At 70.9% G+C, this 16,998-nt stretch overlaps 6 non-coding genes across 6 annotated transcripts; all 6 read left to right on the top strand.

The window, feature by feature from the left end:
- Window positions 1-2,256: 2,256 nt before the first annotated feature.
- LOC146406546 (small nucleolar RNA SNORD116) lies at window positions 2,257-2,348 on the top strand. The gene has a single exon (XR_014833189.1). It is a non-coding gene; the product is annotated as a small nucleolar RNA SNORD116 (small nucleolar RNA).
- A 2,540-nt stretch (window positions 2,349-4,888) lies between these two features.
- LOC146406545 (small nucleolar RNA SNORD116) lies at window positions 4,889-4,980 on the top strand. Its single transcript, XR_014833188.1, has one exon. It is a non-coding gene; the product is annotated as a small nucleolar RNA SNORD116 (small nucleolar RNA).
- Window positions 4,981-7,520: 2,540 nt separating this feature from the next.
- Window positions 7,521-7,612, top strand: LOC146406544 (small nucleolar RNA SNORD116). The gene has a single exon (XR_014833185.1). It is a non-coding gene; the product is annotated as a small nucleolar RNA SNORD116 (small nucleolar RNA).
- A 2,540-nt stretch (window positions 7,613-10,152) lies between these two features.
- On the top strand, window positions 10,153-10,244 carry LOC146406543 (small nucleolar RNA SNORD116). The gene has a single exon (XR_014833172.1). It is a non-coding gene; the product is annotated as a small nucleolar RNA SNORD116 (small nucleolar RNA).
- Window positions 10,245-12,784: 2,540 nt separating this feature from the next.
- LOC146406542 (small nucleolar RNA SNORD116) lies at window positions 12,785-12,876 on the top strand. Its single transcript, XR_014833167.1, has one exon. It is a non-coding gene; the product is annotated as a small nucleolar RNA SNORD116 (small nucleolar RNA).
- Window positions 12,877-15,416: 2,540 nt separating this feature from the next.
- LOC146406541 (small nucleolar RNA SNORD116) lies at window positions 15,417-15,508 on the top strand. The gene has a single exon (XR_014833159.1). It is a non-coding gene; the product is annotated as a small nucleolar RNA SNORD116 (small nucleolar RNA).
- The last annotated feature ends 1,490 nt before the right edge of the window (window positions 15,509-16,998 follow it).

The raw sequence follows: 16,998 nt of genomic DNA, 5'->3' as shown, positions 1-16,998 counted from the left end.
GGGGGCGTCCTGGCCCAGGCCGGGCGCCCTTCTCAGGATGCTGTGGGGAGACGGGATCCCGGCAGGGTAGTGTTCTCTTTCTGCTCTGGGGACCCCTGAGGGCCACCTGCTGCAGGGGGTCTGTGGTAGCGGGGGCCCTTGGATCAGGGCCGTCCCCCATGGGAGGGGGGCAGCCTGGGAACCCCTGAGGGCGCTCCCCTGGGACGTCCAGGGATGTTGGGGCGGAGGCTGGGGCTGGGTGGCGAGAAGGGGGCAGCTGAAGTGGTGAGCGACAGGCGGGCAGAGGGAGCCTGCCGGGGACGTGGGTGGACAGGCCCACGTCTGGATGGGCGAGGGGCTCTGGAGGAGGTGCCCTGGCCTCAAGTGGGATGGCGTCAGCGGCTGTGGGAGGCCCGGGTAGGCAAGGACCGCGCGGGCAGGGGCGGGGACGGTCTTGCATGTGGCCTCTCCTCTGGGAGGCGTGGCTCCCCGTGGGGGTCTGGGGAAGGCAGCCGCCAGGTCCCTGGGCCGCGGCGCGGACCGCACCTTGGGGGGGTCCTTTGGGAGGCCACGGGTCGGAGTCCTTCCCGGTGCACGGTCTCCCTCTCCCTGGAGGGTGCGATGCCGAGCCCTTGGACGCCCTGGAGGGGGTGGTCTGCCCGGCAGAGCGAGCCACCCGCGCCGCGTGGAGCGCTTCGCCCAGGTCGCCGCGCGGGGGCCTGGGCAGAGCGGGGAGGTCGGCGGCCAGGGACGTCTCTCAGCTGGCAGTGCCTGGGAGGCTGCTCGGGGCGGGTGTCCGGGTCCTGCGGCGGGCGGCTGGATGGCGAGCGGAGACGGGAGGCCTGGGCTTGGGCAGCGGTGGCGGTGTCCTGGCCCCGCCGGTGACGGAGGGCTTTGATGAGGCCCGGCGGCCGCGTGCTTGCCAGGAAGGCCCGGGGCTTGAGGCCCTGGAAGGCCTGGCCCGTTCAGGAGTCCCGGCTGTTTGGGGGAATGTCCCACGCCCTGTGGGGATTTGAGCCGTGTCTCCCGGCCGACTTGGGTGTCCCGGTTGGTGTGTGGTCGGGACTGGGAGGGGCGTGGTGCGGGCGGGAACCGCCGGGTAGCGACCACGTCTCGTCAGGGGGTTCGTGCCTGCTGCTGGGCACGGGAACGGCTCCGGGGGGGTCTTACGGGCGCTGAGGGGATTCCGCATCATGGAGAGGTCAAGGGGAGTTGGTGGCCGTCACCCTTCGTCAGGGCAGGGTAGCATCAGTGCGCCCGTGCTGGGGTTCCTGGAGAGCCGGCTGGCACGGACAGACTCTTGTGAGGGCAAGTGGCTGATCGTGCGTCGGATGGGTCCAGCAAAGGAGAGAAAGCTTCGGCGCGCGCGCGCTCGCCAGGGAAAGGGTGACAGCGGGTGGGACCGAGAGGGAGAGAGAGAGAGGGAGAGAACAAAGGAAGAGAGAGGGTTTCCACAGGGGCGGTGAGTCCTGGCGGAAGTCCTGAGGGAGAGGAGGTGCCAGGGGTTTGGGTTTCCCGGTCGTGTCGGGGGTGTGGCGCAGGTTGCCCCAGTGGGCCTGAATGTCCCTCCGTGGGGCACCTTGTTGCCGTGTTGGGGGGCGGGGAGCCGGCCTTGGGGATCCATCTTTCGGGCCCTGGGACGTGGGAGAAGAATGCCGGGGCCTCTCTCTGTGCCCCTGGCACGCCTCTGTGCAGGCCGGGCCTGCACCACCCCCCGCGCCCGTCCCCCAGGCAGGGTCCGTGTGGCTGCAGACACCCAGAGAGAGGGGAGGCTGGGGAGGCTGGGGAGCCGTGGCAGCCCGATGCAGTGCGGGTCTCCAGGTGGAGGGGCCCTGGTCCCCTGGCGCCAGCGTGGCCCTTCCTCCTTGTGGAAACCCTTGTGGTGTGTGTGCTCTCTCGCCCTGACCCAGGAGAGCAGCATGGCGGACCCCTGATCTTGTGGCGTGCCACCGCGCGAGGCCGAGGAGCTCCCGCAGACCAGTGGGCGTGGCGTCCTTGTCGCGGCTCTGTGGAGACCTGGCGATGGTGAGCGGCCCCTGTCCTCAGTGGTGGAGAACTCGCCCTTGGGGCGCTCGTCTGTCCGGAGCCCCGGGCCAGCCCCGCTTCTCGCGGGCTTTGGCCCCGGCAGGCCAGCTCCGGGGGCGTGAGGGGGAGCGTCCCGTCCTGCCCAGTGGCTCGTCTGTCTGGGCACGCCCCCAAACGCTGCCGTGATGGAGCGGGTGGGATGTCCAGGTGCGGAGGCCGTGAATTTGCCTTGCGGCGGCGGAGCCCGTGCTCGGATCGATGATGACTCCCTCTAAAGCATTCCTTGGAAATCTGAACAAAATGAGTGAGAACTCACTACCGTCTCCTCATCGAAACTGAGGTCCGGCACGTGGCGGCCACCGGGGGCTCGGGGGTAGATGGGCCCTTGGCCTTGGGGCCTCTGGGTGTCAGCAGCCACTCGGGTGAGGTCTGGGGAAGGCGGCCGCCTGCCGGGCCCAGGAAGCATGGGGCCCGTCGCCCGGCGCTGGCCTCGGGGGAGAGGCCGTGTGCCCGAGCGTGCTGGAGATCCCGGGCGGCCTCCCGCCGGCCTTGGGGGGTTTCGCAAGCCGTCGCGGGGGCCGAAATTTGGGCCCGGCCCGCGAGGCAAGTGTGCGGCCCTAGGGCCCCAGGGGGCGTCCTGGCCCAGGCCGGGCGCCCTTCTCAGGATGCTGTGGGGAGACGGGATCCCGGCAGGGTAGTGTTCTCTTTCTGCTCTGGGGACCCCTGAGGGCCACCTGCTGCAGGGGGTCTGTGGTAGCGGGGGCCCTTGGATCAGGGCCGTCCCCCATGGGAGGGGGGCAGCCTGGGAACCCCTGAGGGCGCTCCCCTGGGACGTCCAGGGATGTTGGGGCGGAGGCTGGGGCTGGGTGGCGAGAAGGGGGCAGCTGAAGTGGTGAGCGACAGGCGGGCAGAGGGAGCCTGCCGGGGACGTGGGTGGACAGGCCCACGTCTGGATGGGCGAGGGGCTCTGGAGGAGGTGCCCTGGCCTCAAGTGGGATGGCGTCAGCGGCTGTGGGAGGCCCGGGTAGGCAAGGACCGCGCGGGCAGGGGCGGGGACGGTCTTGCATGTGGCCTCTCCTCTGGGAGGCGTGGCTCCCCGTGGGGGTCTGGGGAAGGCAGCCGCCAGGTCCCTGGGCCGCGGCGCGGACCGCACCTTGGGGGGGTCCTTTGGGAGGCCACGGGTCGGAGTCCTTCCCGGTGCACGGTCTCCCTCTCCCTGGAGGGTGCGATGCCGAGCCCTTGGACGCCCTGGAGGGGGTGGTCTGCCCGGCAGAGCGAGCCACCCGCGCCGCGTGGAGCGCTTCGCCCAGGTCGCCGCGCGGGGGCCTGGGCAGAGCGGGGAGGTCGGCGGCCAGGGACGTCTCTCAGCTGGCAGTGCCTGGGAGGCTGCTCGGGGCGGGTGTCCGGGTCCTGCGGCGGGCGGCTGGATGGCGAGCGGAGACGGGAGGCCTGGGCTTGGGCAGCGGTGGCGGTGTCCTGGCCCCGCCGGTGACGGAGGGCTTTGATGAGGCCCGGCGGCCGCGTGCTTGCCAGGAAGGCCCGGGGCTTGAGGCCCTGGAAGGCCTGGCCCGTTCAGGAGTCCCGGCTGTTTGGGGGAATGTCCCACGCCCTGTGGGGATTTGAGCCGTGTCTCCCGGCCGACTTGGGTGTCCCGGTTGGTGTGTGGTCGGGACTGGGAGGGGCGTGGTGCGGGCGGGAACCGCCGGGTAGCGACCACGTCTCGTCAGGGGGTTCGTGCCTGCTGCTGGGCACGGGAACGGCTCCGGGGGGGTCTTACGGGCGCTGAGGGGATTCCGCATCATGGAGAGGTCAAGGGGAGTTGGTGGCCGTCACCCTTCGTCAGGGCAGGGTAGCATCAGTGCGCCCGTGCTGGGGTTCCTGGAGAGCCGGCTGGCACGGACAGACTCTTGTGAGGGCAAGTGGCTGATCGTGCGTCGGATGGGTCCAGCAAAGGAGAGAAAGCTTCGGCGCGCGCGCGCTCGCCAGGGAAAGGGTGACAGCGGGTGGGACCGAGAGGGAGAGAGAGAGAGGGAGAGAACAAAGGAAGAGAGAGGGTTTCCACAGGGGCGGTGAGTCCTGGCGGAAGTCCTGAGGGAGAGGAGGTGCCAGGGGTTTGGGTTTCCCGGTCGTGTCGGGGGTGTGGCGCAGGTTGCCCCAGTGGGCCTGAATGTCCCTCCGTGGGGCACCTTGTTGCCGTGTTGGGGGGCGGGGAGCCGGCCTTGGGGATCCATCTTTCGGGCCCTGGGACGTGGGAGAAGAATGCCGGGGCCTCTCTCTGTGCCCCTGGCACGCCTCTGTGCAGGCCGGGCCTGCACCACCCCCCGCGCCCGTCCCCCAGGCAGGGTCCGTGTGGCTGCAGACACCCAGAGAGAGGGGAGGCTGGGGAGGCTGGGGAGCCGTGGCAGCCCGATGCAGTGCGGGTCTCCAGGTGGAGGGGCCCTGGTCCCCTGGCGCCAGCGTGGCCCTTCCTCCTTGTGGAAACCCTTGTGGTGTGTGTGCTCTCTCGCCCTGACCCAGGAGAGCAGCATGGCGGACCCCTGATCTTGTGGCGTGCCACCGCGCGAGGCCGAGGAGCTCCCGCAGACCAGTGGGCGTGGCGTCCTTGTCGCGGCTCTGTGGAGACCTGGCGATGGTGAGCGGCCCCTGTCCTCAGTGGTGGAGAACTCGCCCTTGGGGCGCTCGTCTGTCCGGAGCCCCGGGCCAGCCCCGCTTCTCGCGGGCTTTGGCCCCGGCAGGCCAGCTCCGGGGGCGTGAGGGGGAGCGTCCCGTCCTGCCCAGTGGCTCGTCTGTCTGGGCACGCCCCCAAACGCTGCCGTGATGGAGCGGGTGGGATGTCCAGGTGCGGAGGCCGTGAATTTGCCTTGCGGCGGCGGAGCCCGTGCTCGGATCGATGATGACTCCCTCTAAAGCATTCCTTGGAAATCTGAACAAAATGAGTGAGAACTCACTACCGTCTCCTCATCGAAACTGAGGTCCGGCACGTGGCGGCCACCGGGGGCTCGGGGGTAGATGGGCCCTTGGCCTTGGGGCCTCTGGGTGTCAGCAGCCACTCGGGTGAGGTCTGGGGAAGGCGGCCGCCTGCCGGGCCCAGGAAGCATGGGGCCCGTCGCCCGGCGCTGGCCTCGGGGGCGAGGCCGCGTGCCCGAGCGTGCTGGAGATCCCGGGCGGCCTCCCGCCGGCCTTGGGGGGTTTCGCAAGCCGTCGCGGGGGCCGAAATTTGGGCCCGGCCCGCGAGGCAAGTGTGCGGCCCTAGGGCCCCAGGGGGCGTCCTGGCCCAGGCCGGGCGCCCTTCTCAGGATGCTGTGGGGAGACGGGATCCCGGCAGGGTAGTGTTCTCTTTCTGCTCTGGGGACCCCTGAGGGCCACCTGCTGCAGGGGGTCTGTGGTAGCGGGGGCCCTTGGATCAGGGCCGTCCCCCATGGGAGGGGGGCAGCCTGGGAACCCCTGAGGGCGCTCCCCTGGGACGTCCAGGGATGTTGGGGCGGAGGCTGGGGCTGGGTGGCGAGAAGGGGGCAGCTGAAGTGGTGAGCGACAGGCGGGCAGAGGGAGCCTGCCGGGGACGTGGGTGGACAGGCCCACGTCTGGATGGGCGAGGGGCTCTGGAGGAGGTGCCCTGGCCTCAAGTGGGATGGCGTCAGCGGCTGTGGGAGGCCCGGGTAGGCAAGGACCGCGCGGGCAGGGGCGGGGACGGTCTTGCATGTGGCCTCTCCTCTGGGAGGCGTGGCTCCCCGTGGGGGTCTGGGGAAGGCAGCCGCCAGGTCCCTGGGCCGCGGCGCGGACCGCACCTTGGGGGGGTCCTTTGGGAGGCCACGGGTCGGAGTCCTTCCCGGTGCACGGTCTCCCTCTCCCTGGAGGGTGCGATGCCGAGCCCTTGGACGCCCTGGAGGGGGTGGTCTGCCCGGCAGAGCGAGCCACCCGCGCCGCGTGGAGCGCTTCGCCCAGGTCGCCGCGCGGGGGCCTGGGCAGAGCGGGGAGGTCGGCGGCCAGGGACGTCTCTCAGCTGGCAGTGCCTGGGAGGCTGCTCGGGGCGGGTGTCCGGGTCCTGCGGCGGGCGGCTGGATGGCGAGCGGAGACGGGAGGCCTGGGCTTGGGCAGCGGTGGCGGTGTCCTGGCCCCGCCGGTGACGGAGGGCTTTGATGAGGCCCGGCGGCCGCGTGCTTGCCAGGAAGGCCCGGGGCTTGAGGCCCTGGAAGGCCTGGCCCGTTCAGGAGTCCCGGCTGTTTGGGGGAATGTCCCACGCCCTGTGGGGATTTGAGCCGTGTCTCCCGGCCGACTTGGGTGTCCCGGTTGGTGTGTGGTCGGGACTGGGAGGGGCGTGGTGCGGGCGGGAACCGCCGGGTAGCGACCACGTCTCGTCAGGGGGTTCGTGCCTGCTGCTGGGCACGGGAACGGCTCCGGGGGGGTCTTACGGGCGCTGAGGGGATTCCGCATCATGGAGAGGTCAAGGGGAGTTGGTGGCCGTCACCCTTCGTCAGGGCAGGGTAGCATCAGTGCGCCCGTGCTGGGGTTCCTGGAGAGCCGGCTGGCACGGACAGACTCTTGTGAGGGCAAGTGGCTGATCGTGCGTCGGATGGGTCCAGCAAAGGAGAGAAAGCTTCGGCGCGCGCGCGCTCGCCAGGGAAAGGGTGACAGCGGGTGGGACCGAGAGGGAGAGAGAGAGAGGGAGAGAACAAAGGAAGAGAGAGGGTTTCCACAGGGGCGGTGAGTCCTGGCGGAAGTCCTGAGGGAGAGGAGGTGCCAGGGGTTTGGGTTTCCCGGTCGTGTCGGGGGTGTGGCGCAGGTTGCCCCAGTGGGCCTGAATGTCCCTCCGTGGGGCACCTTGTTGCCGTGTTGGGGGGCGGGGAGCCGGCCTTGGGGATCCATCTTTCGGGCCCTGGGACGTGGGAGAAGAATGCCGGGGCCTCTCTCTGTGCCCCTGGCACGCCTCTGTGCAGGCCGGGCCTGCACCACCCCCCGCGCCCGTCCCCCAGGCAGGGTCCGTGTGGCTGCAGACACCCAGAGAGAGGGGAGGCTGGGGAGGCTGGGGAGCCGTGGCAGCCCGATGCAGTGCGGGTCTCCAGGTGGAGGGGCCCTGGTCCCCTGGCGCCAGCGTGGCCCTTCCTCCTTGTGGAAACCCTTGTGGTGTGTGTGCTCTCTCGCCCTGACCCAGGAGAGCAGCATGGCGGACCCCTGATCTTGTGGCGTGCCACCGCGCGAGGCCGAGGAGCTCCCGCAGACCAGTGGGCGTGGCGTCCTTGTCGCGGCTCTGTGGAGACCTGGCGATGGTGAGCGGCCCCTGTCCTCAGTGGTGGAGAACTCGCCCTTGGGGCGCTCGTCTGTCCGGAGCCCCGGGCCAGCCCCGCTTCTCGCGGGCTTTGGCCCCGGCAGGCCAGCTCCGGGGGCGTGAGGGGGAGCGTCCCGTCCTGCCCAGTGGCTCGTCTGTCTGGGCACGCCCCCAAACGCTGCCGTGATGGAGCGGGTGGGATGTCCAGGTGCGGAGGCCGTGAATTTGCTTTGCGGCGGCGGAGCCCGTGCTCGGATCGATGATGACTCCCTCTAAAGCATTCCTTGGAAATCTGAACAAAATGAGTGAGAACTCACTACCGTCTCCTCATCGAAACTGAGGTCCGGCACGTGGCGGCCACCGGGGGCTCGGGGGTAGATGGGCCCTTGGCCTTGGGGCCTCTGGGTGTCAGCAGCCACTCGGGTGAGGTCTGGGGAAGGCGGCCGCCTGCCGGGCCCAGGAAGCATGGGGCCCGTCGCCCGGCGCTGGCCTCGGGGGCGAGGCCGCGTGCCCGAGCGTGCTGGAGATCCCGGGCGGCCTCCCGCCGGCCTTGGGGGGTTTCGCAAGCCGTCGCGGGGGCCGAAATTTGGGCCCGGCCCGCGAGGCAAGTGTGCGGCCCTAGGGCCCCAGGGGGCGTCCTGGCCCAGGCCGGGCGCCCTTCTCAGGATGCTGTGGGGAGACGGGATCCCGGCAGGGTAGTGTTCTCTTTCTGCTCTGGGGACCCCTGAGGGCCACCTGCTGCAGGGGGTCTGTGGTAGCGGGGGCCCTTGGATCAGGGCCGTCCCCCATGGGAGGGGGGCAGCCTGGGAACCCCTGAGGGCGCTCCCCTGGGACGTCCAGGGATGTTGGGGCGGAGGCTGGGGCTGGGTGGCGAGAAGGGGGCAGCTGAAGTGGTGAGCGACAGGCGGGCAGAGGGAGCCTGCCGGGGACGTGGGTGGACAGGCCCACGTCTGGATGGGCGAGGGGCTCTGGAGGAGGTGCCCTGGCCTCAAGTGGGATGGCGTCAGCGGCTGTGGGAGGCCCGGGTAGGGAAGGACCGCGCGGGCAGGGGCGGGGACGGTCTTGCATGTGGCCTCTCCTCTGGGAGGCGTGGCTCCCCGTGGGGGTCTGGGGAAGGCAGCCGCCAGGTCCCTGGGCCGCGGCGCGGACCGCACCTTGGGGGGGTCCTTTGGGAGGCCACGGGTCGGAGTCCTTCCCGGTGCACGGTCTCCCTCTCCCTGGAGGGTGCGATGCCGAGCCCTTGGACGCCCTGGAGGGGGTGGTCTGCCCGGCAGAGCGAGCCACCCGCGCCGCGTGGAGCGCTTCGCCCAGGTCGCCGCGCGGGGGCCTGGGCAGAGCGGGGAGGTCGGCGGCCAGGGACGTCTCTCAGCTGGCAGTGCCTGGGAGGCTGCTCGGGGCGGGTGTCCGGGTCCTGCGGCGGGCGGCTGGATGGCGAGCGGAGACGGGAGGCCTGGGCTTGGGCAGCGGTGGCGGTGTCCTGGCCCCGCCGGTGACGGAGGGCTTTGATGAGGCCCGGCGGCCGCGTGCTTGCCAGGAAGGCCCGGGGCTTGAGGCCCTGGAAGGCCTGGCCCGTTCAGGAGTCCCGGCTGTTTGGGGGAATGTCCCACGCCCTGTGGGGATTTGAGCCGTGTCTCCCGGCCGACTTGGGTGTCCCGGTTGGTGTGTGGTCGGGACTGGGAGGGGCGTGGTGCGGGCGGGAACCGCCGGGTAGCGACCACGTCTCGTCAGGGGGTTCGTGCCTGCTGCTGGGCACGGGAACGGCTCCGGGGGGGTCTTACGGGCGCTGAGGGGATTCCGCATCATGGAGAGGTCAAGGGGAGTTGGTGGCCGTCACCCTTCGTCAGGGCAGGGTAGCATCAGTGCGCCCGTGCTGGGGTTCCTGGAGAGCCGGCTGGCACGGACAGACTCTTGTGAGGGCAAGTGGCTGATCGTGCGTCGGATGGGTCCAGCAAAGGAGAGAAAGCTTCGGCGCGCGCGCGCTCGCCAGGGAAAGGGTGACAGCGGGTGGGACCGAGAGGGAGAGAGAGAGAGGGAGAGAACAAAGGAAGAGAGAGGGTTTCCACAGGGGCGGTGAGTCCTGGCGGAAGTCCTGAGGGAGAGGAGGTGCCAGGGGTTTGGGTTTCCCGGTCGTGTCGGGGGTGTGGCGCAGGTTGCCCCAGTGGGCCTGAATGTCCCTCCGTGGGGCACCTTGTTGCCGTGTTGGGGGGCGGGGAGCCGGCCTTGGGGATCCATCTTTCGGGCCCTGGGACGTGGGAGAAGAATGCCGGGGCCTCTCTCTGTGCCCCTGGCACGCCTCTGTGCAGGCCGGGCCTGCACCACCCCCCGCGCCCGTCCCCCAGGCAGGGTCCGTGTGGCTGCAGACACCCAGAGAGAGGGGAGGCTGGGGAGGCTGGGGAGCCGTGGCAGCCCGATGCAGTGCGGGTCTCCAGGTGGAGGGGCCCTGGTCCCCTGGCGCCAGCGTGGCCCTTCCTCCTTGTGGAAACCCTTGTGGTGTGTGTGCTCTCTCGCCCTGACCCAGGAGAGCAGCATGGCGGACCCCTGATCTTGTGGCGTGCCACCGCGCGAGGCCGAGGAGCTCCCGCAGACCAGTGGGCGTGGCGTCCTTGTCGCGGCTCTGTGGAGACCTGGCGATGGTGAGCGGCCCCTGTCCTCAGTGGTGGAGAACTCGCCCTTGGGGCGCTCGTCTGTCCGGAGCCCCGGGCCAGCCCCGCTTCTCGCGGGCTTTGGCCCCGGCAGGCCAGCTCCGGGGGCGTGAGGGGGAGCGTCCCGTCCTGCCCAGTGGCTCGTCTGTCTGGGCACGCCCCCAAACGCTGCCGTGATGGAGCGGGTGGGATGTCCAGGTGCGGAGGCCGTGAATTTGCCTTGCGGCGGCGGAGCCCGTGCTCGGATCGATGATGACTCCCTCTAAAGCATTCCTTGGAAATCTGAACAAAATGAGTGAGAACTCACTACCGTCTCCTCATCGAAACTGAGGTCCGGCACGTGGCGGCCACCGGGGGCTCGGGGGTAGATGGGCCCTTGGCCTTGGGGCCTCTGGGTGTCAGCAGCCACTCGGGTGAGGTCTGGGGAAGGCGGCCGCCTGCCGGGCCCAGGAAGCATGGGGCCCGTCGCCCGGCGCTGGCCTCGGGGGCGAGGCCGCGTGCCCGAGCGTGCTGGAGATCCCGGGCGGCCTCCCGCCGGCCTTGGGGGGTTTCGCAAGCCGTCGCGGGGGCCGAAATTTGGGCCCGGCCCGCGAGGCAAGTGTGCGGCCCTAGGGCCCCAGGGGGCGTCCTGGCCCAGGCCGGGCGCCCTTCTCAGGATGCTGTGGGGAGACGGGATCCCGGCAGGGTAGTGTTCTCTTTCTGCTCTGGGGACCCCTGAGGGCCACCTGCTGCAGGGGGTCTGTGGTAGCGGGGGCCCTTGGATCAGGGCCGTCCCCCATGGGAGGGGGGCAGCCTGGGAACCCCTGAGGGCGCTCCCCTGGGACGTCCAGGGATGTTGGGGCGGAGGCTGGGGCTGGGTGGCGAGAAGGGGGCAGCTGAAGTGGTGAGCGACAGGCGGGCAGAGGGAGCCTGCCGGGGACGTGGGTGGACAGGCCCACGTCTGGATGGGCGAGGGGCTCTGGAGGAGGTGCCCTGGCCTCAAGTGGGATGGCGTCAGCGGCTGTGGGAGGCCCGGGTAGGCAAGGACCGCGCGGGCAGGGGCGGGGACGGTCTTGCATGTGGCCTCTCCTCTGGGAGGCGTGGCTCCCCGTGGGGGTCTGGGGAAGGCAGCCGCCAGGTCCCTGGGCCGCGGCGCGGACCGCACCTTGGGGGGGTCCTTTGGGAGGCCACGGGTCGGAGTCCTTCCCGGTGCACGGTCTCCCTCTCCCTGGAGGGTCCGATGCCGAGCCCTTGGACGCCCTGGAGGGGGTGGTCTGCCCGGCAGAGCGAGCCACCCGCGCCGCGTGGAGCGCTTCGCCCAGGTCGCCGCGCGGGGGCCTGGGCAGAGCGGGGAGGTCGGCGGCCAGGGACGTCTCTCAGCTGGCAGTGCCTGGGAGGCTGCTCGGGGCGGGTGTCCGGGTCCTGCGGCGGGCGGCTGGATGGCGAGCGGAGACGGGAGGCCTGGGCTTGGGCAGCGGTGGCGGTGTCCTGGCCCCGCCGGTGACGGAGGGCTTTGATGAGGCCCGGCGGCCGCGTGCTTGCCAGGAAGGCCCGGGGCTTGAGGCCCTGGAAGGCCTGGCCCGTTCAGGAGTCCCGGCTGTTTGGGGGAATGTCCCACGCCCTGTGGGGATTTGAGCCGTGTCTCCCGGCCGACTTGGGTGTCCCGGTTGGTGTGTGGTCGGGACTGGGAGGGGCGTGGTGCGGGCGGGAACCGCCGGGTAGCGACCACGTCTCGTCAGGGGGTTCGTGCCTGCTGCTGGGCACGGGAACGGCTCCGGGGGGGTCTTACGGGCGCTGAGGGGATTCCGCATCATGGAGAGGTCAAGGGGAGTTGGTGGCCGTCACCCTTCGTCAGGGCAGGGTAGCATCAGTGCGCCCGTGCTGGGGTTCCTGGAGAGCCGGCTGGCACGGACAGACTCTTGTGAGGGCAAGTGGCTGATCGTGCGTCGGATGGGTCCAGCAAAGGAGAGAAAGCTTCGGCGCGCGCGCGCTCGCCAGGGAAAGGGTGACAGCGGGTGGGACCGAGAGGGAGAGAGAGAGAGGGAGAGAACAAAGGAAGAGAGAGGGTTTCCACAGGGGCGGTGAGTCCTGGCGGAAGTCCTGAGGGAGAGGAGGTGCCAGGGGTTTGGGTTTCCCGGTCGTGTCGGGGGTGTGGCGCAGGTTGCCCCAGTGGGCCTGAATGTCCCTCCGTGGGGCACCTTGTTGCCGTGTTGGGGGGCGGGGAGCCGGCCTTGGGGATCCATCTTTCGGGCCCTGGGACGTGGGAGAAGAATGCCGGGGCCTCTCTCTGTGCCCCTGGCACGCCTCTGTGCAGGCCGGGCCTGCACCACCCCCCGCGCCCGTCCCCCAGGCAGGGTCCGTGTGGCTGCAGACACCCAGAGAGAGGGGAGGCTGGGGAGGCTGGGGAGCCGTGGCAGCCCGATGCAGTGCGGGTCTCCAGGTGGAGGGGCCCTGGTCCCCTGGCGCCAGCGTGGCCCTTCCTCCTTGTGGAAACCCTTGTGGTGTGTGTGCTCTCTCGCCCTGACCCAGGAGAGCAGCATGGCGGACCCCTGATCTTGTGGCGTGCCACCGCGCGAGGCCGAGGAGCTCCCGCAGACCAGTGGGCGTGGCGTCCTTGTCGCGGCTCTGTGGAGACCTGGCGATGGTGAGCGGCCCCTGTCCTCAGTGGTGGAGAACTCGCCCTTGGGGCGCTCGTCTGTCCGGAGCCCCGGGCCAGCCCCGCTTCTCGCGGGCTTTGGCCCCGGCAGGCCAGCTCCGGGGGCGTGAGGGGGAGCGTCCCGTCCTGCCCAGTGGCTCGTCTGTCTGGGCACGCCCCCAAACGCTGCCGTGATGGAGCGGGTGGGATGTCCAGGTGCGGAGGCCGTGAATTTGCTTTGCGGCGGCGGAGCCCGTGCTCGGATCGATGATGACTCCCTCTAAAGCATTCCTTGGAAATCTGAACAAAATGAGTGAGAACTCACTACCGTCTCCTCATCGAAACTGAGGTCCGGCACGTGGCGGCCACCGGGGGCTCGGGGGTAGATGGGCCCTTGGCCTTGGGGCCTCTGGGTGTCAGCAGCCACTCGGGTGAGGTCTGGGGAAGGCGGCCGCCTGCCGGGCCCAGGAAGCATGGGGCCCGTCGCCCGGCGCTGGCCTCGGGGGCGAGGCCGCGTGCCCGAGCGTGCTGGAGATCCCGGGCGGCCTCCCGCCGGCCTTGGGGGGTTTCGCAAGCCGTCGCGGGGGCCGAAATTTGGGCCCGGCCCGCGAGGCAAGTGTGCGGCCCTAGGGCCCCAGGGGGCGTCCTGGCCCAGGCCGGGCGCCCTTCTCAGGATGCTGTGGGGAGACGGGATCCCGGCAGGGTAGTGTTCTCTTTCTGCTCTGGGGACCCCTGAGGGCCACCTGCTGCAGGGGGTCTGTGGTAGCGGGGGCCCTTGGATCAGGGCCGTCCCCCATGGGAGGGGGGCAGCCTGGGAACCCCTGAGGGCGCTCCCCTGGGACGTCCAGGGATGTTGGGGCGGAGGCTGGGGCTGGGTGGCGAGAAGGGGGCAGCTGAAGTGGTGAGCGACAGGCGGGCAGAGGGAGCCTGCCGGGGACGTGGGTGGACAGGCCCACGTCTGGATGGGCGAGGGGCTCTGGAGGAGGTGCCCTGGCCTCAAGTGGGATGGCGTCAGCGGCTGTGGGAGGCCCGGGTAGGGAAGGACCGCGCGGGCAGGGGCGGGGACGGTCTTGCATGTGGCCTCTCCTCTGGGAGGCGTGGCTCCCCGTGGGGGTCTGGGGAAGGCAGCCGCCAGGTCCCTGGGCCGCGGCGCGGACCGCACCTTGGGGGGGTCCTTTGGGAGGCCACGGGTCGGAGTCCTTCCCGGTGCACGGTCTCCCTCTCCCTGGAGGGTGCGATGCCGAGCCCTTGGACGCCCTGGAGGGGGTGGTCTGCCCGGCAGAGCGAGCCACCCGCGCCGCGTGGAGCGCTTCGCCCAGGTCGCCGCGCGGGGGCCTGGGCAGAGCGGGGAGGTCGGCGGCCAGGGACGTCTCTCAGCTGGCAGTGCCTGGGAGGCTGCTCGGGGCGGGTGTCCGGGTCCTGCGGCGGGCGGCTGGATGGCGAGCGGAGACGGGAGGCCTGGGCTTGGGCAGCGGTGGCGGTGTCCTGGCCCCGCCGGTGACGGAGGGCTTTGATGAGGCCCGGCGGCCGCGTGCTTGCCAGGAAGGCCCGGGGCTTGAGGCCCTGGAAGGCCTGGCCCGTTCAGGAGTCCCGGCTGTTTGGGGGAATGTCCCACGCCCTGTGGGGATTTGAGCCGTGTCTCCCGGCCGACTTGGGTGTCCCGGTTGGTGTGTGGTCGGGACTGGGAGGGGCGTGGTGCGGGCGGGAACCGCCGGGTAGCGACCACGTCTCGTCAGGGGGTTCGTGCCTGCTGCTGGGCACGGGAACGGCTCCGGGGGGGTCTTACGGGCGCTGAGGGGATTCCGCATCATGGAGAGGTCAAGGGGAGTTGGTGGCCGTCACCCTTCGTCAGGGCAGGGTAGCATCAGTGCGCCCGTGCTGGGGTTCCTGGAGAGCCGGCTGGCACGGACAGACTCTTGTGAGGGCAAGTGGCTGATCGTGCGTCGGATGGGTCCAGCAAAGGAGAGAAAGCTTCGGCGCGCGCGCGCTCGCCAGGGAAAGGGTGACAGCGGGTGGGACCGAGAGGGAGAGAGAGAGAGGGAGAGAACAAAGGAAGAGAGAGGGTTTCCACAGGGGCGGTGAGTCCTGGCGGAAGTCCTGAGGGAGAGGAGGTGCCAGGGGTTTGGGTTTCCCGGTCGTGTCGGGGGTGTGGCGCAGGTTGCCCCAGTGGGCCTGAATGTCCCTCCGTGGGGCACCTTGTTGCCGTGTTGGGGGGCGGGGAGCCGGCCTTGGGGATCCATCTTTCGGGCCCTGGGACGTGGGAGAAGAATGCCGGGGCCTCTCTCTGTGCCCCTGGCACGCCTCTGTGCAGGCCGGGCCTGCACCACCCCCCGCGCCCGTCCCCCAGGCAGGGTCCGTGTGGCTGCAGACACCCAGAGAGAGGGGAGGCTGGGGAGGCTGGGGAGCCGTGGCAGCCCGATGCAGTGCGGGTCTCCAGGTGGAGGGGCCCTGGTCCCCTGGCGCCAGCGTGGCCCTTCCTCCTTGTGGAAACCCTTGTGGTGTGTGTGCTCTCTCGCCCTGACCCAGGAGAGCAGCATGGCGGACCCCTGATCTTGTGGCGTGCCACCGCGCGAGGCCGAGGAGCTCCCGCAGACCAGTGGGCGTGGCGTCCTTGTCGCGACTCTGTGGAGACCTGGCGATGGTGAGCGGCCCCTGTCCTCAATGGTGGAGAACTCGCCCTTGGGGCGCTCGTCTGTCCGGAGCCCCGGGCCAGCCCCGCTTCTCGCGGGCTTTGGCCCCGGCAGGCCAGCTCCGGGGGCGTGAGGGGGAGCGTCCCGTCCTGCCCAGTGGCTCGTCTGTCTGGGCACGCCCCCAAACGCTGCCGTGATGGAGCGGGTGGGATGTCCAGGTGCGGAGGCCGTGAATTTGCCTTGCGGCGGCGGAGCCCGTGCTCGGATCGATGATGACTCCCTCTAAAGCATTCCTTGGAAATCTGAACAAAATGAGTGAGAACTCACTACCGTCTCCTCATCGAAACTGAGGTCCGGCACGTGGCGGCCACCGGGGGCTCGGGGGTAGATGGGCCCTTGGCCTTGGGGCCTCTGGGTGTCAGCAGCCACTCGGGTGAGGTCTGGGGAAGGCGGCCGCCTGCCGGGCCCAGGAAGCATGGGGCCCGTCGCCCGGCGCTGGCCTCGGGGGCGAGGCCGCGTGCCCGAGCGTGCTGGAGATCCCGGGCGGCCTCCCGCCGGCCTTGGGGGGTTTCGCAAGCCGTCGCGGGGGCCGAAATTTGGGCCCGGCCCGCGAGGCAAGTGTGCGGCCCTAGGGCCCCAGGGGGCGTCCTGGCCCAGGCCGGGCGCCCTTCTCAGGATGCTGTGGGGAGACGGGATCCCGGCAGGGTAGTGTTCTCTTTCTGCTCTGGGGACCCCTGAGGGCCACCTGCTGCAGGGGGTCTGTGGTAGCGGGGGCCCTTGGATCAGGGCCGTCCCCCATGGGAGGGGGGCAGCCTGGGAACCCCTGAGGGCGCTCCCCTGGGACGTCCAGGGATGTTGGGGCGGAGGCTGGGGCTGGGTGGCGAGAAGGGGGCAGCTGAAGTGGTGAGCGACAGGCGGGCAGAGGGAGCCTGCCGGGGACGTGGGTGGACAGGCCCACGTCTGGATGGGCGAGGGGCTCTGGAGGAGGTGCCCTGGCCTCAAGTGGGATGGCGTCAGCGGCTGTGGGAGGCCCGGGTAGGCAAGGACCGCGCGGGCAGGGGCGGGGACGGTCTTGCATGTGGCCTCTCCTCTGGGAGGCGTGGCTCCCCGTGGGGGTCTGGGGAAGGCAGCCGCCAGGTCCCTGGGCCGCGGCGCGGACCGCACCTTGGGGGGGTCCTTTGGGAGGCCACGGGTCGGAGTCCTTCCCGGTGCACGGTCTCCCTCTCCCTGGAGGGTGCGATGCCGAGCCCTTGGACGCCCTGGAGGGGGTGGTCTGCCCGGCAGAGCGAGCCACCCGCGCCGCGTGGAGCGCTTCGCCCAGGTCGCCGCGCGGGGGCCTGGGCAGAGCGGGGAGGTCGGCGGCCAGGGACGTCTCTCAGCTGGCAGTGCCTGGGAGGCTGCTCGGGGCGGGTGTCCGGGTCCTGCGGCGGGCGGCTGGATGGCGAGCGGAGACGGGAGGCCTGGGCTTGGGCAGCGGTGGCGGTGTCCTGGCCCCGCCGGTGACGGAGGGCTTTGATGAGGCCCGGCGGCCGCGTGCTTGCCAGGAAGGCCCGGGGCTTGAGGCCCTGGAAGGCCTGGCCCGTTCAGGAGTCCCGGCTGTTTGGGGGAATGTCCCACGCCCTGTGGGGATTTGAGCCGTGTCTCCCGGCCGACTTGGGTGTCCCGGTTGGTGTGTGGTCGGGACTGGGAGGGGCGTGGTGCGGGCGGGAACCGCCGGGTAGCGACCACGTCTCGTCAGGGGGTTCGTGCCTGCTGCTGGGCACGGGAACGGCTCCGGGGGGGTCTTACGGGCGCTGAGGGGATTCCGCATCATGGAGAGGTCAAGGGGAGTTGGTGGCCGTCACC

Source organism: Sus scrofa, chromosome 1 (assembly GCF_054392235.1).
Source record: "Sus scrofa isolate SSC_HxYL_T2T_F1_AM1 chromosome 1, Sscrofa_HxYL_maternal_Yorkshire_Landrace_v2.0, whole genome shotgun sequence".
Lineage (NCBI taxonomy): Eukaryota > Metazoa > Chordata > Mammalia > Artiodactyla > Suidae > Sus > Sus scrofa.
This window is presented reverse-complemented; position numbering and strand designations above follow the sequence as displayed.